Source organism: Schistocerca piceifrons, chromosome 4 (genome assembly GCF_021461385.2).
Source record: "Schistocerca piceifrons isolate TAMUIC-IGC-003096 chromosome 4, iqSchPice1.1, whole genome shotgun sequence".
NCBI lineage: Eukaryota > Metazoa > Arthropoda > Insecta > Orthoptera > Acrididae > Schistocerca > Schistocerca piceifrons.
In genome coordinates, this window is record NC_060141.1 from 683,015,526 (window position 1) to 683,034,876 (window position 19,351).

Here is a 19,351-nt window from a genome sequence, read left to right on the forward strand (position 1 = left end):
GTACTCCTCACCCCTCTGTCGGCCCATCTCTACTTTACCCCTGTTTGTCTATATGCTCCCAGGATAGCCGGCCTGAGTGACCGAGCGGTAGTAGGTGCTACAGTCTGGAACCGCACGATTGCTACGGTCTCAGGTTCGAATCCTGCCTCGGGCATGGATGTGTGTGTTTTCCTTAGGTTAGTTATGTTAAGCAGTTCTAAGTTCTAGGGGACTGATGACCTCAGAAGTTAAGTCCCATAGTGCTCAGAGCCATTTGAACCATTTGAACCTCCCAGGATGTCTCTCTGTCCCTCTCTTTCCCCCTGTCCCTCTCCCCCTCCTCTTCTCTTTCTCCTAGTCTGACCTCAATATGTCTTTCCCTTCCGTCTCAGATCGCCTCATCCTACCCCCTTTCGCTATCCATCTCCTCGACCCTCCCTTTCTGCTGAGCCATGCTTATCCATCTATATACCGCTGGAAAACATTCCAATAATACCTGCAAAACCCATCACTATGCTGGGCAGCCTGGACGTGTGGCATTACCAAACGTCATCACCCCCACTCCATCCCTTAGGGAAACTATTTGGTTCTTACCACAAAAATGCTTCTTTTTGGACAATTTCATGTGTACCAGTTGTTGTGGAATGAGACGGTGCAATGGTTTGCCCATTGGGCTTGTATTCAAGAGGAAAACAGCTAAAATACCGGTCCAACCTTCCACTTTTAGGTTTCCCATGTTTCTCCTAGACGACTAAGGCCAATGGCACAATGGTTTCTTGGGAAGGGCACAGCCGATTTCCTTTTCCATCCTTCCCTGATCTGAACTTGTGCTCCATCTCTCATATCTGTGAGGCAGTGGGATGTTAAACTCTAATCTTTCTTCCTTCCTTCCGAGTGCTGTTGAAATTTACCCATGGGCTTAGGAGGAAATGTGCAACATAAAATGGTTCAAATGGCTCTGAGCACTATGGGACTTAACATCTCAGGTCACCAGTCCCCCAGAACTTAGAACTACATAAACCTAACTAACCTAAGGACATCACACACATCCATGCCTGAGGCAGGATTCGACCCTGCGACCGTAGAGGTCCCGCGGTTCCAAACTGAAGCGCCTAGAACTGCTCGGCCACAACGGCCGGCAAATGTGCAACATAGCCACATATATATAAACTTTTCCTGCAGTTTCACACACTCAGGCGTTTGAGATATATGTTGCACACTTCACGTCCTCCCCTCTCTCTGTGGACAGTCAGTCTGGAGCGTTGTGAGGCGCTTACAGGCGTTGCTTACAAATGTAGCTTGACACTGATATCTGACTTCGACTCTATCACTCGCTATGGTTTCTCACACGCACTTATGTTTTACCTTTGCTGCTATAAGAGCTTGACACCATTACCCATGAGCATACGTTATACTGTGATAATTGCGCTGTGCATTTCCCCACAATTTATTGTCCTTCCAGGGATTTGGTATTTGATTTGCTCACATACGTCCATACCTCCCATAATGTCTTGGCTAAATTACAGTTTGGCTTTCTGTCCTTGCTAGATGTGGTCTTATCAAATGAAACGTTAAGAGGGATAGGTCAGTATCAGTGTGAACCTTGGAGGTGTAATTGCTGTGACAAATGAGAGGTATGTATCCCACACATTATCCTGAAAATTTACGTAATAATATTACATCGTACTAAAATTAGGATGCATCCACTCCATTCTAAAATTAGTTTGTGGGTGCCGTGGATTGGGCGTAAATTTCCGATTCCATAGAAAATGAAGACTTTACAGATAAAAGCGTTGAAGTCAAAATTTTGTGCATTTGAGTCACAGTCATCAGAACGTAGTTCATAGAACTTACTGTCATATGGCGTTAACGTAGTTGATTGTAATGAGTTTAGTCTCAGAGCTATATCCAGATGAAAGTATGCTGTCAGGTCCATCCAAAATACAGACAGAATGAGTGAGGTTTTGCAGGTGTGTATATCTGAGCTGCTTTGATCCTTTGTCTGGCTTTATACATGTTTCATTGTTGATATTGTTAAATGCAACGCAACTGTTGATTTTTCTTTTTCAAAAATGGTTCAAATAACTCTGAGCAATGTGGGACTTAACTTCTGAGGTCATCAGTTCCCTAGAACTTAGAAGTATTTAAACCTAACTAACCTAAGGACATCACACACGTCCAAGCCCGAGGCAGGATTCGAACCTGCGACCGTAGCGGCCTCGTGGTTCCGGACTGAAGCGCCGAAAACCGCTCGACCACCCGGCCGGCTTTCTTTTTCATTTCTGAAGTTCGTGATTGCTGCTAACGCAGAGCAGATTTGAGATTAGTATTTTTGCTCTTGATATGGAGCTGTTGAATTTAATGTGATGTACAACTGCGGTGTTTTGGAACTGGCAATGGAATATGCAGAATGAAGCGTAGGTGATAATTCTACAAAAAGACAGAGTTATGGTAGACAATCTTAAGTATCTACAAAAAAAGAACAATGACAAACAAAGTAGGATGCATTACAACTACAAGAAGATTTGTACACATAAGCTAACAGAAGCAGAAATGTCTAGATCATGTTGAATTTCAGTTTTCTGAAGGAATGGAATGAGTGAATTTGTCACCTGACCTACTGACAGTATCTTACGACGAAAGCGTCGCAGTGATTGCACATTAGCTACTTCGCGTGAGTTTACATTTCCTTTTAAGGTAAGATTAAAGGGGGATAATAAAAGAACGAGCTCCTCGCCTGGACGTGAAGACGCGAAAGAAGTCCATCGGCCGCCATGTCATCCTCAGCCTGCAGATACGGTGAGGAGGGCATGTGGTCAGCACACTGCTCTCCCGACCGTATGGCATGTGATTTCAAGGGAAAGCTTAGAATATATTAGGAATTCCTGAAAAATGTAGGCATGTCTCCAGCTGACAAAGAAGGAAACACAGAATCGAAACTCGTAGCCTTTCAGGAGAAACATAGCAAATCTTGTTCACTTACACAGCGTCATTTAAACTGAGGTCAAATGATTATAGCATAAATTAAACGCCGAAACTCTATTTGAACGACGAATCACATATCATTTAAACGTTACAGATGTTTCAAGAGACGCATATTATCTCTTCAACACTACATTAAACCTGTAATTTACATAAATTTTAGTAAACAATAACATTATCTTGGAACCCTTCCATTTGGTCCGTGTTTGTATGCAAAAGCAACAATATCAAAATTGAGTCCGCCTTGATGCAAAACACTTTTGATGCTAAACACATTTCGCAAACTAGTTTCGGCGACAAATGTAACCATCATCAGTGGGATTTTGAAAATTTAAAACATTCAGTAAATAGTATAGTTATGCAAACGCAGTAGCACATTACTACAATTTTTACTGTTCGTTTTTTGAAATATAGTTTTCTATGGATGCTTTCATACTACTTTATTTATTGTACGTTAGAGCATGTTTTTAAGAATTATTGTCGCTATTTGCAGCATATTTTATGTGCTTTTCTTCTGCTGACCTTTTTCCTCAGCATACATCATGTCATTTGCAACTGTGTGAACGGCTGTTAGTAAACAGGTACTAAAAGGTGAACTTAGTATACCAGCAGTATACGCCTGGGGTTACAGTAGTGTTATTGACTCCAGTTTTGGTGCGTACTGGGCTGTTACTTAGGTAAATCCTGTACTGACATTCGTTGCATGGCATGTAGATGATTCTATACACAGACAAACAAACAGCCTCTTCCCTCTTGGTTCAAATGGCTCTGAGCACTATGGGACTTAACATCTATGGTCATCAGTCCCCTAGAACTTAGAACTAATTAAACCTAACTAACCTAAGGACAGCACACAACACCCAGCCATCACGAGGCAGAGAAAATCCCTGACCCCGTCGGGAATCGAACCCGGGAACCCGGGCGTGGGAAGCGAGAACGCTACCGCACGACCACGAGATGCGGGCCCTCTTCCCTCTCAGACCAACTCGCCTGCCCCTGTCACTGTCCATCTCCTCCCTTCTTTGTTCATGTCTGCCACCACCTTTCAGTCTGCTCATCTACATCTCATTCTCCTTTGCATTCTTCCATCTCCTCCTGCAACTCATCGATCCACCTCCTTGTCTCCATACAGTCTTTTCATCTCTTCCTTCACCTCTATGTTCGTCTCTTACTCCCATTTTCCCCTCCTCCCCCCCTCCTACTCTATCTCTCGTACTCTATCTCTCCTTACACCTCTTCACTTCCAACCTCCCTCTGTTTAGCTGCCTATTCACATGACGCGCTGCTACGAGGCAAGTACTACATTAATTTACAACATGTCTGTCATTCATGGCAGCATACAGCTGTGAGGTTTGAAATCAATTTTTTGCCTGCATTGCACTCCTATTTCATCAACGATGTTGTAGCCCACGTATAGCATGCAGTATGTGTACGAAATTTTGTTCATAGTGATAGTGATCAAGTGGTTTAGGAGAATGCATTGGACATAATTTTCTGGCTTAAAGTCAAGTGAGGAAGAGGTCAGCCAATTGTATGCTGACCGACCCCTCTCGAGGATGACAATGCTACAGCACCGCCCTCTACACAAAGAGAATATAAGCGCTGCGCTGACCGGTAGCCGCCGACTTCTAAAGAAGTATAAAATTAGGCACTGCATGACCAGCGACTTAGGAGCTGTATAAACTAAAAGGCATTGTTTAATTTGTATGTTGCCCTTTGCTTGCGACACAACTTTATTTCCCAAAGTTAAGTATTGTCTTTTATTTTCTGTAACGAATCTCATTAATACGATTTGCTCGAATTTCTGTCTAGCGATCCGAGAAAGCAGGTTTCCTAGCCCCCCATATTTGATGAGTAGGCAGGATACAGCATTGGCGATGAGTATTACCAAGAACCCAGAGGCTAGTTGCTACAAATTTTCTGTTTTGCTGGCTCCTCAATTCTACATTGCTTTTTTTTGCAAGGGCGTGTTTACTTGCTTTACTGGCGTGTTTTATAGTGTTTTTGCTAATCAGTGTTTTCAGGTGGGCATTTCTGTAATATTCTTTGCTTTTGTACTTATTTTCTTTGCATGTCTGTTTATTGGATTTGTCCCTTCTGATATGAGCAACCAACTTCTCCCCCTCCCTTCTCAGGTGCCTCAGCTGCAAGCAATAGATCCAACGAGGCTAACACAGTTGTTTCAGAGTGAACAAATTGCAACTCTGTTAAATACGGTACAGCAGCTACTCATATCTCACGCCACAAATACTGTACAGCAGGCAACTTCAGTGTCTCCGAGTGCCATACCGCGTTTTCGACGGTTTAATGAAAAACGTGAGGAATGTCTGTAGTGGTTGCAACTGTTTGAAGCCCAAGTAATTGCTCATAATGCACTAGTTACTGTAAACTAGCCCACCCAGCTAGCTGCGCGGTCTAATGCTGGAAGGCGTGCTGGTACCTGACACGAAACCATCTGGTGGATTAGTGTCGTGGTCCAGTGTGCTGGCCTGACTGTGGATGGTTTCTAAGGCGGTTTTCCTCCTACCTCGGCGAATGCTGGCTGGTTCCCCTTATTCCGCCTCAGTTACACTGTGTCAGCAATTGCTGCCCATACAACATTTACACATATGCGTACACCATGATTACTCTACCACACAAACATTTCGAGTTACACTTATCTGGTATGAGACATCCTCTGGGGGGGGGGGGGGGGGGGGAATCCACTGAGGGGCGAACCGCACAATAACCCTGCGTTCGATTTGGGGTGGTGGTGGGGTGGGTGGACTGCAGTGGCCTGTTGTGGGGTTGTGAACCACTGAGGGCTATGGTGGGACAAAGCCACCCACCGTTTCTAGGTCCCCAGTTTAATACAATACAATACTGTAAAATTCACTTACTATTTGTCAGTGGCAGGAAAAGCAATGTTTAGCCTCATTCAGATATAACTCCCTAATTCAACTGCGAGCTAACTTTCGTATGAACAGATTGTAGATTCGCTAACTATTATCACCAAGAAGTTTATGTTATGTTATGTTAACCCGGGACCTAGAAGCAACGAAGAGGCTCCATTCCCGCCGCAGTCGCAGTGGTCCGCAAGCCCACGACGACTACCGCAGTCCACTTCACCCCTCTGCCGCCCAACACCGAACCCAGGGTTATTGTGCGTTTCGGCCTCCGGTGGAACCCCCAGGGTAAGTCTCACACCAGACGAGTGTAACCCCTATGTTTGCGTGGTAGAGTAATGGTGGTGTAGACGTACGTAGAGAACTTGTTTGCGCAGCAATCGACGACATAGTGTAGCTCAGGCGGAATAATGGGAACCAGCCCGCATTAGCCGAGTCAGATGGAAAACCGCCTAAAAACCATTCACAGACTGGCCGGCTCACCGGACCTCGACACAAATCCGACCGGCGGATTCGTGCCGGTGACCGGCGCTCCTTCCCGCCCGGAAAGAACGAATGTATGAGGTAGGAGCTAGGTAAAAGTTTGTAATTGCAAGGAACTGTAAGAACAAACTGCAGACAGATTTGTAGGGTGTGCCGAAGAAATGCAAATTCAAATGTGCTTGTTGCGCCTTATATTAAGATGATATGTTGCATGACGCAATCATGTACATGCAGTTGATGAAAAACTTACAGAATAGATTCTGAAAGAGTCCGTTCCATCATTTCAACACATAATGCAAATTCTGGATCAGCTTGATTCAGGTGCTATGTCAGCCAATAAATTTGAGCAACTAAATATTTGTTGGGTCGAGTCATCCCTTGCTTGCAAACAGCCCATTAGGCAGCAACAGCAGGCGTGCGCCACACCACTTAGACAGTTCTCCAAGCCGTAAGCAACTCTCTAAACAAGCGAACAGAATTAAGTCATGTCCTAAATGCTATTCATGGCACCAACGCCAAGACTGATAGTGGACACCAGCTCAGTGCTACGCTTGTGGCAGGAAAGGGACATACAATCTGTATGTTTTCAAAGAACAAACGTACAAATTCTGCCCACTCACGAAAAGCTACTCTCTAGACCTATTTAATCAGTGCAGTGTATTCAAATCCTCGTGCAGGCATTAACAACACTAGCCAGCAAACAGCTTCTTCCGTGTTTAATGCCAATACAATGAGCTTTTTGGCCATTGGAATATTAGTGGAAAACATATGAAATTTCAGTTGGACATGGATGCCTCTGTTAGATTGCTGAATCGTAACACATATGAACTCTTAGGCTCCCCACGCCGCCTAAAACTAGCACACACCTAACGGCTTATAATGGACAAGATATTCCTGTTCTCGGAAAATCTACATTGCCTGCGATGTATCACTCGCATACGTGAAATGTTACTTTCACTGTGCTACAATCACGTGACGGTTGATTTGTTTCGCTTTCTAATTCTGTACAATATATTTCCGTGTCTGCATTCAATCCATAAGACAGTGTAACTAGCTAGCAGAAACAATCCCCTGAACACTTTTTCTGAACGTTTAGGCAAGGCTAAAGCTTTTGTTGCATATATTACAATGAACGACAATGCGCAGCCGTAATTTTGCCATTCCAGAACTGTTCCCATTGCATTACGTGACGAAGACGCTGCTGAACTTAAAGAATTGCAAGATAGTGGAGTTATTGCGCCCGTATCAGCTAGTCATTGGGCAAGCCCACTGGTTTTGCTCCCCAAACCTTCAGGTCACATTCGCTTTGGCTTGAAGTCTACAGTCAACCTACAAACTGTGATTGATACTTCTACATTGCTACACCCAGAGGATCTCATGCACAAGTTAGGCACTGGTCGCTATTTTTCCAAAATTGATTTGCGAGCGCATAACTTCAAATACCACTAGATGAAGAATCTCAAAAAGCGTATGTTGTGGATACTCATTTGGACTTGTTTAAATAGTTGAGTTTTCCTTTTGGCAGTGCTTCCGCACCCGCCATTTTCCAACAGTATTGGCAACAGCTGACTGCCCGAGTACAAACTGTTCAAACTATTTAGACGATATTATCGTAGCAGGTCGTACATGCGAAGAACACATTGCAAATTGACGTGCTATGTTTCGTGTGTTATTTGATGCAGGACTAAAGTGTAGACTGGACAAGTGTGATTTTTTTAAACCTGACCAGCAGTATCTTGGTCATGTCAGGAGCAGTCAAGAAACCCTTGTGCAATTTGCCGTTTATACAATACCTAAGTCAGATGTGTTTCTTTGTGTATGATTTGTAGTCTGTACTATGTCGAATAACCTTGCTCAAGCTGACTGCCATGCATTGGTTAATCCATGCATTTCAGCCCCTCTAATTGTTTTGGATCTGTGCTGAGTTTCTCTCGTCAATAATTATTTGTGATTGTTGGTTTCTTACTGCTCATTCCCTTATTTTACAGCCTGTGTAGTAGTATGTGTTACCTTGCATATTCTGTTTCCTGGAAATTTTTTAATGACTAGCCTGAGTGCACTATTGTGAGACATATTAAGTATCTCTGAGACGGTTTTCTGTTGTTATAGTGGTCAAACTTTTCGTTTTATTTTGACACATTCCTGTACTGCTACAAATACAGTTAATTTCTGGGGATGTTTCCATGATCTTCATGGCACGTGATATAGTTGGCTTCGATGTTCATACATATTGCTCATCTTTATGACATTAAATTTTGCCCCCTCCGTAATTACATAAATTTTCTGAAATTTTAATTTTTTTTATGCTCAGAAATTTACCATTTGTAGATCCCACCTACCCACTATTTCTGTGGTAGCAAACTGTGAATCCGGTAGAATTATGGGGTTCTGATCCTATGAGCTGGTAGGGCAGAACGATTTGCTTTAATAAGGTATAATGCTTGTTTTGTGATTTCAGGTAACCATGTGACTGGAATGTAGCATGTACTGGAGAAGTGTGCTGGTGGTATCGGACCTGACTAAGGACCAGCTCGAGAGCGAGCTTGGGGTACAGAAGGCAGCATACCTAAGTTAAAACTTCTGCGGTGCACTAGACCACCACCTCAATATGACGGTTGACATTGTGGTCGAGATAGGTGTTGCCTGTACCGCATGTCTGGTGTGCTGGAGAATATAGAGCTATTGCAAGGCAGTGTGCTTTCATGGTTACAAGTCTATAGATTTCTTGCACATTTGAGCCATTTGTATAGCTGCGTTCCAGAGTTAAGCAATATCTGGACAAGCCCGTCGTATTGAAAAGCTATCCATTAAAATCATTCAGTTATAGTCTGTTGCCAGTTTGATAGATTGCCGCCCAATCTTCTAGTGGTGAGAGTGTTAGAACCTCATTTAGCAGTTGCGTGGGAAAGTGGAAACTGTTTGATAAATTATCTAATCCGCTTTTGTCAAAAGAAAAAGTTTGTTTGAGAAATCAGGTGACAATTCTACAAATTGCCCATTTAATCCCGTTTTAAGTTATTTATGCGCTAACCCTTAGTAAACTGTACAGTTTTGCTGGTGAGTCCCTTAAAAAGGATGAGTCGTTGGTCACCTTCCGTAGAAACTTGTCAGAGGAAAAGTTGTCAAGTGGAAATAAGGCGTTCTCCAGCCAACATTTTTAAAGTGTGGGACATCGTAATGGGCTAGTTTCTCAGCACACTGTGGACATTAGAGTACCGAAATAGAGTTAGTGAAGAACGTAGCGGAAGGCAGGTGTACAGCGATTAGTCTTGTATTCTGTTCAGTAATAAACCTGAGACTTTTGCCGAAGTACATAGATTAGTGGTAGGAATAAAAAATATCCACGTTGGGGGTGAAATTTGCAGCATTCATGAATGTACATCGGAACACTCTCCAGCTAAAAACAATTTTCCTCAGAATAAACCAAAACAGCTTATATGTGATCGTAGAACAAACTTTCGGTACAGTCCAATCATTTAGTGCCGAACTATCCAGTACCCCAAGATAGGTTAAAAAGAACATGTCACTATCCGGTGACAGATCAAGTTAGTGGGCGCTGCGACCCTCTCGATGGCTGTAGTTGGATAAAGGCCCTTCTTAGCTCAAGCTTAGCATTTGACATTTCCACCTAAATCTTGAAACAACATGCGCTTTACTTGAGTCTGGTAGAAACATTTCTTTGCTCGATTAACATTGGTGTATAGCCAGCATCTTCAGATTTCTAAACTTTCTCCTTTACAAGAGGTTATCTAGCAATGTTGAAGGTCTACCTGGAGTAATTTCCTGCAAATGGAAAAAATCTGTGTTAATTTAGGTACTCGCAGGCTGTCTGGGTCGACAAATTTTATTGTTATCAAGGATCTGTGCAATGATGTATTGTTTGGTCGAGGTTTTCTTAGGGACACAAGATTTCTTATGGTTCATGCTAATGGTTACCTTTTAAGTTTCCGAGCAAAACATATTTGCTACATAAGCACGATTATATTCGAGGGGTGTGTAATAGAGAGAACGTTGCACATTTTAATGTTTCTCATGTGAAGAAAATGCAGGTCAGCAATTACTAGAAGTGGTAACAAGTAAGTTAGGGGTCGCAGATAAAATTCAGTACAAATTTCAGCTCACCGATCTAATCCCGGTGTATCTACCCCCTTACCGGCTGTCTCTTCCTAAAATGAAGTTGCGTAAAATTATCGATCAGTTTTGGTGGATGGTATGAGCACAGTAAACCTTGTCAATTTTCTGGCTCCTCGGCACTGTGGTATTAATTATGGGCCTGTGGTTGATTACTGCAGCCTCAATCAACACGTTATATTAGAATAGATGTCATTACGGGATCACCATAACTATATAACCTGGTTTTTGTGCCCTCGGTATTTTACCATAGTAGATCATAATCAGGAGTATCATCAGGTGCAGTTGGCGAAGAATTGAAGCCCTTCACTGCACTTTGTACTTGCTGGATTCTGTTTGAATATAATCATGTCCATTTTGGGTAGCCATTAGGCAGCGGTGTTGTCAGGTTTCCTGGAGCTCAAATTTAAATATGTTGGTGGCTATTTTGGTGAGATTGTAACATGCAGTGAGACCTTCATTGAACATCTAGATTGTCTACGACTGATCCTGCACGCATACACGAATATGAGCTGACTGTGAAACCATGCTCGAAGGTTAATTTGTCCCACTGAGTTATTTCCTTTTAGGGGCACTTTATGTTGGCTGAAGGAAAGTAGGGTGAAAAGGATAGCACTTAGGCTCTCTACTAGTTCCCTTCACCTAAAGACGTGAAGGATGTGGTTACGTTTGTAGGAAAGGCGAAGTTTTTTTCAAAACCTTATCGTTAATTTGGCTCAGCTGGCCCCTGAGTCAGTTGGGCAGAAACGTGAATTATTTCATTGGAGTGGCAGCCATCAGTCAACGTTCGACGTCTTGAAAATGACTTTGGATAGCGCACCTGACACAGAGGTTCTAATTTTACCACGAAATGATCTTGTAAGTAGCTACCTTTGCTTCAGGTATAGCAGCCATGTTACTCTAAAAATGTGAGAGGTTGCGTAAACCGGTCGCCTACATTTCGAAGTCACTGTCCTCCCACAGAAGTTAAGTACGCTCTACATGAGCTGGAGGCCTTGGCTGTTATGTATAAACTCACATAGTTTTAGCAACAAAATATCTAAGTCATGAGCAACAATGTAAGCTATCTCTTAGAATACCTGATTAAGCTTAGGTGTTTTTTAATGAAGTATTGAAGTATAATTTGTACGCAAAGTTGTTTAAGATCATACATAATCGACTAACCAAGCTCATGTAATTTTATTTATGAAATATTCAAGAATATCCTTCATCGAGAGCCAACCAAACACGTAAGTAAATGATTAAATGTGTGGGTGTGACATTCATTTGAAACAACATCCATTTATTACAATATTAAAAGTCAACATAAATTTCGTTAAGATAGTTTTAAAAATGTCCACTAACAATTCCTGAGCTAGAATTTTAAAATCTCAATATTTCCAGCAGGTTGATTGTAGCGACTCCTTACTTATTAAAAATATTAATGATAATAGTAAATTAGAATAAATTTCAGATAATTTCTCACACAATAATATCAATAATAAGACAGAATTTCAGAACGCCTCAATGATGTGTCCAGTAAAGGGCAACGCTAACTGCGTGGTGCCACATTCGGCACTGCCCGCGGAGCCGCACTGCAGCGAGTTCAGCAGAGATGGACATGGCAATTCGAGTAGTCGCAACTTGTGACGACTACTTCTGGCACATCCTCCTCCGCCAAACTCAAGCCCATGGGGAATGGACCATGGATGAAAACACCTTTTGCGCCTTAGATACAATTCACCATTCCAATAACAATAACAGGTAATATGATCACAGTGCCATACATCATTCTTTAAATGACAAGAAGTCAACTTCAGAAATGAAGTAACTGTGACCTAAACATATGGATGCATCACCAGCAACTACACTGACTACATCGAAGACCATTAAGTTTAAAATGCAAGATGCAGTATATAAACATTATTTGGGTGCATTTTCTTCTACATATGGTTTTACTTGAGATATATGTGTTCTAGACATTCTTTCATTTTGGGTGTTCTTCATCAACAAGGTTACCAGGGTGACAAAACGCTAAATACGGGCAGGTCCCATAAACCTGGCGTAAAGTTTTCTATAATTTCATCTGCCCCACGAAATGCTGCGCCAAAGATTTTCACCCAAAGCTGATCCACTTGTGTTGGCCAGACTAGCCATCTTCCAGCCTTATAACGTTTTCTCCCTTTTTATTGGGCTGCCTTCAAGTTATTATTGGTGTGTTTTCAATTAGCGCAAAAGTGAGCAGCGTGCCACTTCTCTGGAAGGAATTCATTAAGTGACCACAAATTCACGAGCAGTTAATTAGGTTTAAACGCAAACATCAGGCTAGTTGGCAAATCCGTGTGAGTTTCGTGCTAGGCCCAATTGAAAACGTACCCTAACCAAGATAAGGAAATATCCCACTGAGTATAGATGTTATGACTGAAAGCGATCAAGGCTGTTCACCTGTTCTGCCATGGAAAAGTTTGGATAATAGGGCATGGTCATACTATGAGCCAACCAACTTCGAAACAGAAATTAAGAAACACACAAGTTTTAAAAGATGTAGCATTATCAGCCTCCAACATACGACAAGATCCAAAGGTACCGAATATTCATTGCAAACATCTTACAGACGTCTGAGTGGTAAAGGTAAGGGTAGGAAGTAACCAGCAGAAGCGTGTGAATGCTTCTACACAAACGAAGACGTAACAGTTACCCTCTCTGGATGTGGGAGCCGTCCAACGTAATGAATACACAATTTTTGCATATGTTCAGTTGCAACATCAGAATACAAAAACCCTTGTCACCTATTGGGTGTGGGTTTGCTGAGCCCACAAATTTTACATACTAGCACCATCTAATTTTGATTCGCGTTTTGAACACTTCCAAATGGTCTCCTACAAGGATTTTCTGGTAAGACTTGAACACTACGCGTGTCAGGTCCCCGGCAGCACTAATTTATCGCCTAGCTCCCATGCATGGCCAGTGCAACTCAATTCGTCACTCTCTAAGCAATGGTGACTGACAATTTCTACTTTCTTCACCCTTTCCTTAATGCTACTTATCTCAGGGTCTCCGTCCTGCTGCACGGCAATATCCGTAAAGAAAAGTCGGAATCCACCAAGAATGGGAAAACTTTGATTAGTTAACCACTCCAGAGCGACCACCACTGGAGGTTTCTCCGAGGCCTGATCAGAGATTTCGCTCAGGCCATCAATCACATAACTTTCCGAGCTAGATATGTGTGATTGTAAACTGAAACACAGAAACGTGTGTGACCCATCTAGCAGTTACCCCACTTTTCCTGGTCCTACCCACACCTACTGAGAGCTTGAATACCGATCTCTAACAAACAAAGGTCGCTGTTCGAAATATAACTTAATTTTTGAAAGCCAAACAAGACTGAAAGGCCTCCATTTCACCTGGATTTCAATGACGAAATGCTACACGAAGCATAAGCGACAGGCTATCTTTCTGACTTTCCTTCCTGAGAAAGGATGGCTGCAGCCCCTGACATGAACGCATCAATCTGGACAATAAACTTCTTTCTGAAATCAGCTATACCCAACACGGAGGCACTAGCCAAGGCCTTCTTCAAGGCCTCAAAAGGTGCTTGTTGTGACAGACCCCACTTGACATTTTTCGTCTCTTCCGATGATCATTTAGCGGTGCGGCTAATTAGGCAAAAATAGATACAAATTTTGGGAAGGAATTTACCGTTTTAATATAATGAGCCACTGCTTTAACGTTCTTAGGGGGGAAAACGAATGAATCACCTCTGTTTTACTCTGATCGGTTCTAATCCCCTTACTAGAAACGGTATGACCTAAAAAGGAAATTTCAGACCGATCAAATTTTGCCATGGTTGACAGTGAAACCTATCCTTATCAAGCATTGGGGCACCTGCCTCATGTGTCAACATGCTCTTTGGAAAATTTCAGAAGAATTTATTAAATCATTAAGATAATGATACACACATTCAAATTTAAGAACAGAGTACACCCTACCCACCATACTGGATGGCAATGCTGCTACCGTAGACAGTCTAAAAGGAACTGAAGAGCACCCAACCAGCAGCACAGGTCGTAACAGGATTGGTCTCGTCAGCAGGAGGGGTTTGGTAATAGTCAGAATTTAAGTCAAGCCGTGCAAACCTTTGCCCTTTGGAACCTTTAGAAGCACGAATGCAAATCATGAAGAGGTACAGAATAGAACTAACTTTTTGGAAAGTGCCCAATAATCAACAATAGGACGCACATCCCCCCTCCTCCCTAGAGCTTGGGCACCTTGTGTATCTTCTCCTCCTGTAAGGCATGGCTGTGTGCTTCGTGCGGCTGCCTCGAGTAGAATGAGCATGCTGTTGCCTCACGAGACAGATAAGAATTCCTATGACGTCATAGTCATAAGCTTATCTGGGCGTGGCAACGGAAATAAGCCCGGTCAGTAGCGCAATGGCATCACCGGAAACGGGTCTTTCCAGCGGATCGCGCTTAGTTAAAACTCTGGCGCGATCCGCCTGGCGCACCCATCAGATCATTAAGAATGATGTATATATATAAAATTAATTTATAAATAATCAATATTTTAGTTTAAAAAAATCTCACAGGATAGATAAGGATGCTTCGGAACTGTAAGTGGAACAATAAAATAGATGGTAATGTAAAACTATAAACAATTAAGAATAAATAAGTTTATATAAGAATAGGAGCATGAAAAGGAAACCAGAGAGCATCCCAGAGTGCCACAGAGAGCATCCCAGAGTGCCCCATAGAGCATCCCAGAGTGCCCCTGAGAGCTAAAACACCAAGAAGAATCGCTTCTCGGCTTTTGACAAGATCAATGTGCAGTATTTTGTTCTAAATCATTAAATAAGGCTGTGTTGGTAGGCCTGACTATGTCGCACAAGGCGGGTGACCTTGAACGGGACTTAGCCGCTGCACGAGGCGCCAGGCGGATCGCGCTAGAGTTTTAACTAAGCGCGATCCGCTGGAAAGATCCGTTTCCGGTCGGCCATTGCTCTCTAGCACAGGGCAAGTTCCGCTGCCACGCCCAGATAAGCTTATCAGTGTGACGTAGTGCGCAGCTCTTATCAGTACTTGCAGGCTGCTACTCCATGTTTGGGGGACTCGTATATAACGACGCTACAGCATTTGATTCGACTCGAGGCAACAGCATGGTTTACACAGCCATGCAGCTTTGTACATATTATTAATCTTTGCCATTAGATATTTAATTTCTATTATATGTCTGCAGGAGTTCCGACTCCTGAGGAGGTGGGTGGGTTATTATTTCCTTATTTAATGATTTAGAACAAAATACTACACATTGATCTTGTCAATAGCCGAGAAGCGATTCTTCTTGGTGTTTTAGCTCTCAGGGGCACTCTGGGATGCTCTCTGGTTAAGCTTAATTGACCCCCAATATTTGCATTCGTTCAGAATTGGCTGGATGGCAGTTTGAGCAACTCGCAGTGGTCCGACGAACACACTTCTCCTTATTTATGGAGGCAGAACTACCGATATCGAGAACTGCGCAGTCAGGCTCCTCTTTTATAGACACATACAGAAAGGGAACTCGAGCCCACGGGATCGCTACAATTCATCTACAAAACGCCCTTATTCAAGATCCCCACTTAAGATACCTTCAATTGTCTTTAAAGCTTGACTGCCCTACACAATTCTTCGCGATATGTTCACTTCCATTACACTTTTAGCACCATATTGCACATAATGGCAGCTGCCAGCTGGCATTACTATTTTGCCGTTCCTTGCCAGCCCTGATAAATCCCTCTTCCTGTTCCAGGTCAGCTTATGTTACAGCTTGCAACCAGTTTAACACTCGTAACTGGCCCAAAATTCTCCTCCCTCTCCAAAATAACGCTCTAGAGTCACCACTGGGTCACATTAGTCACAAAATGTTTTCAGCGACTTCCCCTTCGCTGTATTCCAAAGAAAAAATTGTAGCACTGTCTTTTAACCATTTGAAGTAGCTCTCTAATGGTTCATCAGAATACTGCAATACGAAATAGCCTTTAACTACAAGCTCATGTAAAGCGCGGACTCTGAGATAATTGCGACCAATTCCAACAAAAGCTTCAATGCCCTCAGTATCTCAGCAATTGAATTTAATGATAACACCCTGCTTCTCCACAACAGTCCCCCTAACAGACTGTGCAATGTCACAAACAGGTCAGACGTCACTATAGAATGGGACCAGTGAGGGGTGGGCTCTCCCATTATTGACATAACTTATCTGGTGCGAACTCCACCACATGGACTAACATCCCCTGGGTTCATACTAGCAATTCATTGGCTTGCTCCACAAAACATCTAGCACACACAATCGGAGGGTTTAACACTACACAGGTCCAGCGCTCGCCCAGCACAGTGTGTGACATGGGCTTTAAGTCTGTTCTCTTGCGAGTGAGACGGCTCACTAATATCAAGAAAGAAAACTACCAATTCTAATGCCACTAACGCAAGTTTAATTCTGGAAACTGCGTCACTCACGTGTGCTTCCCGCAACTCTAGCCGGGCGACTGGACGACCGGCAACCTACCGCAGGCGGCGCACTTACTTGGTTGCACTGCCCAATGTATCACCCCTCGAATCTTCATAAAATAATTCTTTCATTCACAGTTCCACCACCCCGAACACATCCCGGGAGCCAGAAACAGAACCACAAGTAATATCTGCTAAACTGAATAGATATATAAAAGTTGAAAACCACTGTTTACTACAATATTAAAATCCTACAAACATTTTATTAAGACAATTTTAAAAATCCCCACTAACAATTTCTGTGTTAGAATTTTAATACATTCCCTGCAAGTTACCGTAATGATCCCTCATGCATTAAAAATAATAATGATGATACTAATAATAATGAATCTGAAAACACTTCAGGTAATTTAACACACAATAATATCAATAATAAGGCACAGTTTCAGAATGCTTAATTACAAAAAAATTCTCACACAGTTATAACAAGTCAGAATTTCAAACACTTAATTCTAACCAAAAGAACTCCTGATATGAATTTATAACTTAGGTTTCCAAGTTTGCTCACAATTTAAATGATCTTGAGACAGCACCTCCTCTATAACAGAGGAGATTTAATTGAATAGTACATTACCATATACTCGGTTCAGGAAAAATGTGCCTTGATAACGATTCACCAAGCCATACAGGCGTCTACCCGTCTAATTTACTAAATGGAAAAACATTACAATTCCATTTACAATTACCAAAAAGTGTTCTTCGTCAGTAATTTCTAGCATCTACAACACTGTCAACTTTACTTGCTTCGTAATAACGTCGATCCCCGTTTACGTGCCATAACCAGCACAGCGACGGCAGCAACACATCGGACACATCGTTTATCAGCGCTCAACAACGGTACACCTCAGGAACAAGCTGTTTACGCCACTGGCACCAATCAGTACACAAATGACAAGTGTGATGGTGACGGCCGCTGTCACCGATATTGATCAAGTCTGCAAAACGTGTGAGTGTCGCGAACCGACTGCTGCAGGGAGAGTGAGCCCAAGTTGACCCTTGCTGGTTGCAGTCTCCATGCACACAGCAGCTGCCGCGATGTCCCAGGTAAGCCGCAGCTGCTACCAGGCTCGCCACATTCGGCGCTGCGGTGCCTCATGGCATCGAGTTCAGGAGAGGCGGGAGCGTGAATTCAAGTCATCGCAACTTGTGACGACTACACATCGCATAAACCTATTGGCTACGGATGCAAAAGAAGTGACATTTTTTTGTTTTTCTTTTATTTTAAACAATGACGTAACTCTTTGTTCATTTCTTTCCATGCTCTCTTTCCTTGTGTGCTTGTGTGACGCTCTGGTAGGCACTGATTGTAAGTAGCGTGTTTGTATGTTGGCAGCGCTATAGACTGTATTAATATCGCTGACAGCGCTTTGTGCCCTCGGCAAGAGATTCTGTGGTAGGACGGACTAGCAGTTAGCGAGTGGACAGAGAATAGTACAGACATGTTTTTCTTAGTGGAGACTCTGTGCTGGTAGGACACGCAATGTAAAGTTCGATGATATTTCTTATAAGAAAAGATGCAAGAAAAGCTATGAGGATGGATGTGTGGTTGATAATATATGGGCAGTGGAATTATTGACAACTATATAATTTTTGGAACTGTATGCCTCATGAATAAGGTAAAATTTTCTAAATACATTGTTTGCTCTAGAACAAAATCTTTCTATTGCTACCCATATTCCTCATAGTAGTTAAAGTCTATAGTAGTTAGAATCTTTTTATTTAGCTAGCAGTTGCTACTTGATGCAATTGCTGTAGTTTGTGTTATGAAGTTTTTCTGTGAGGTAAGTGACTTATAAGAAAAGAATGGGGGCTTCCACTATCTGGATTCGTGACTGAAATGAGTTTAGGCAATTAACAGAGTTGGAGGTAGTTTCATATTTATTTAATTTGATATTTTTTGGATTTGTGCTATTGTTGGTATTTCTTGGAAATTCTAGCCATTATTTTGTGTCAGTTATTGGAAGTCATGTTGTCAATGTACAGCAGTCAGATTACTTTGGGCTTGTATATTGTGGGTAATAGACGGTTAGGTTAAGTCGGAGTTGTCTTTGTCAGGAAAATTCTGTTGGTCAGTCTGTAATAAAAAATAAATTGAAGAGTTACTTTCACGATGTATATTATTGTACTGGAAAAGTTCCCGTCTGTGTAGATATACTGAAAAGAGAGAAAATATTGGCTATTGTCTTAAAAATCTTCAACCTGCAAAACTGGACCGATAATAAATAGTTTTTAGTTTCAATGGAAGCGATTTAGTTAAAAAGGAGAAGTAATTAATTTGAAACAGTTTTGTGTACATTTATAGCCAGTAACTATTAAATGAAAATATTCAGTACTATTAAATGACAACTTTACGCTATGCAGTGTAAGCGA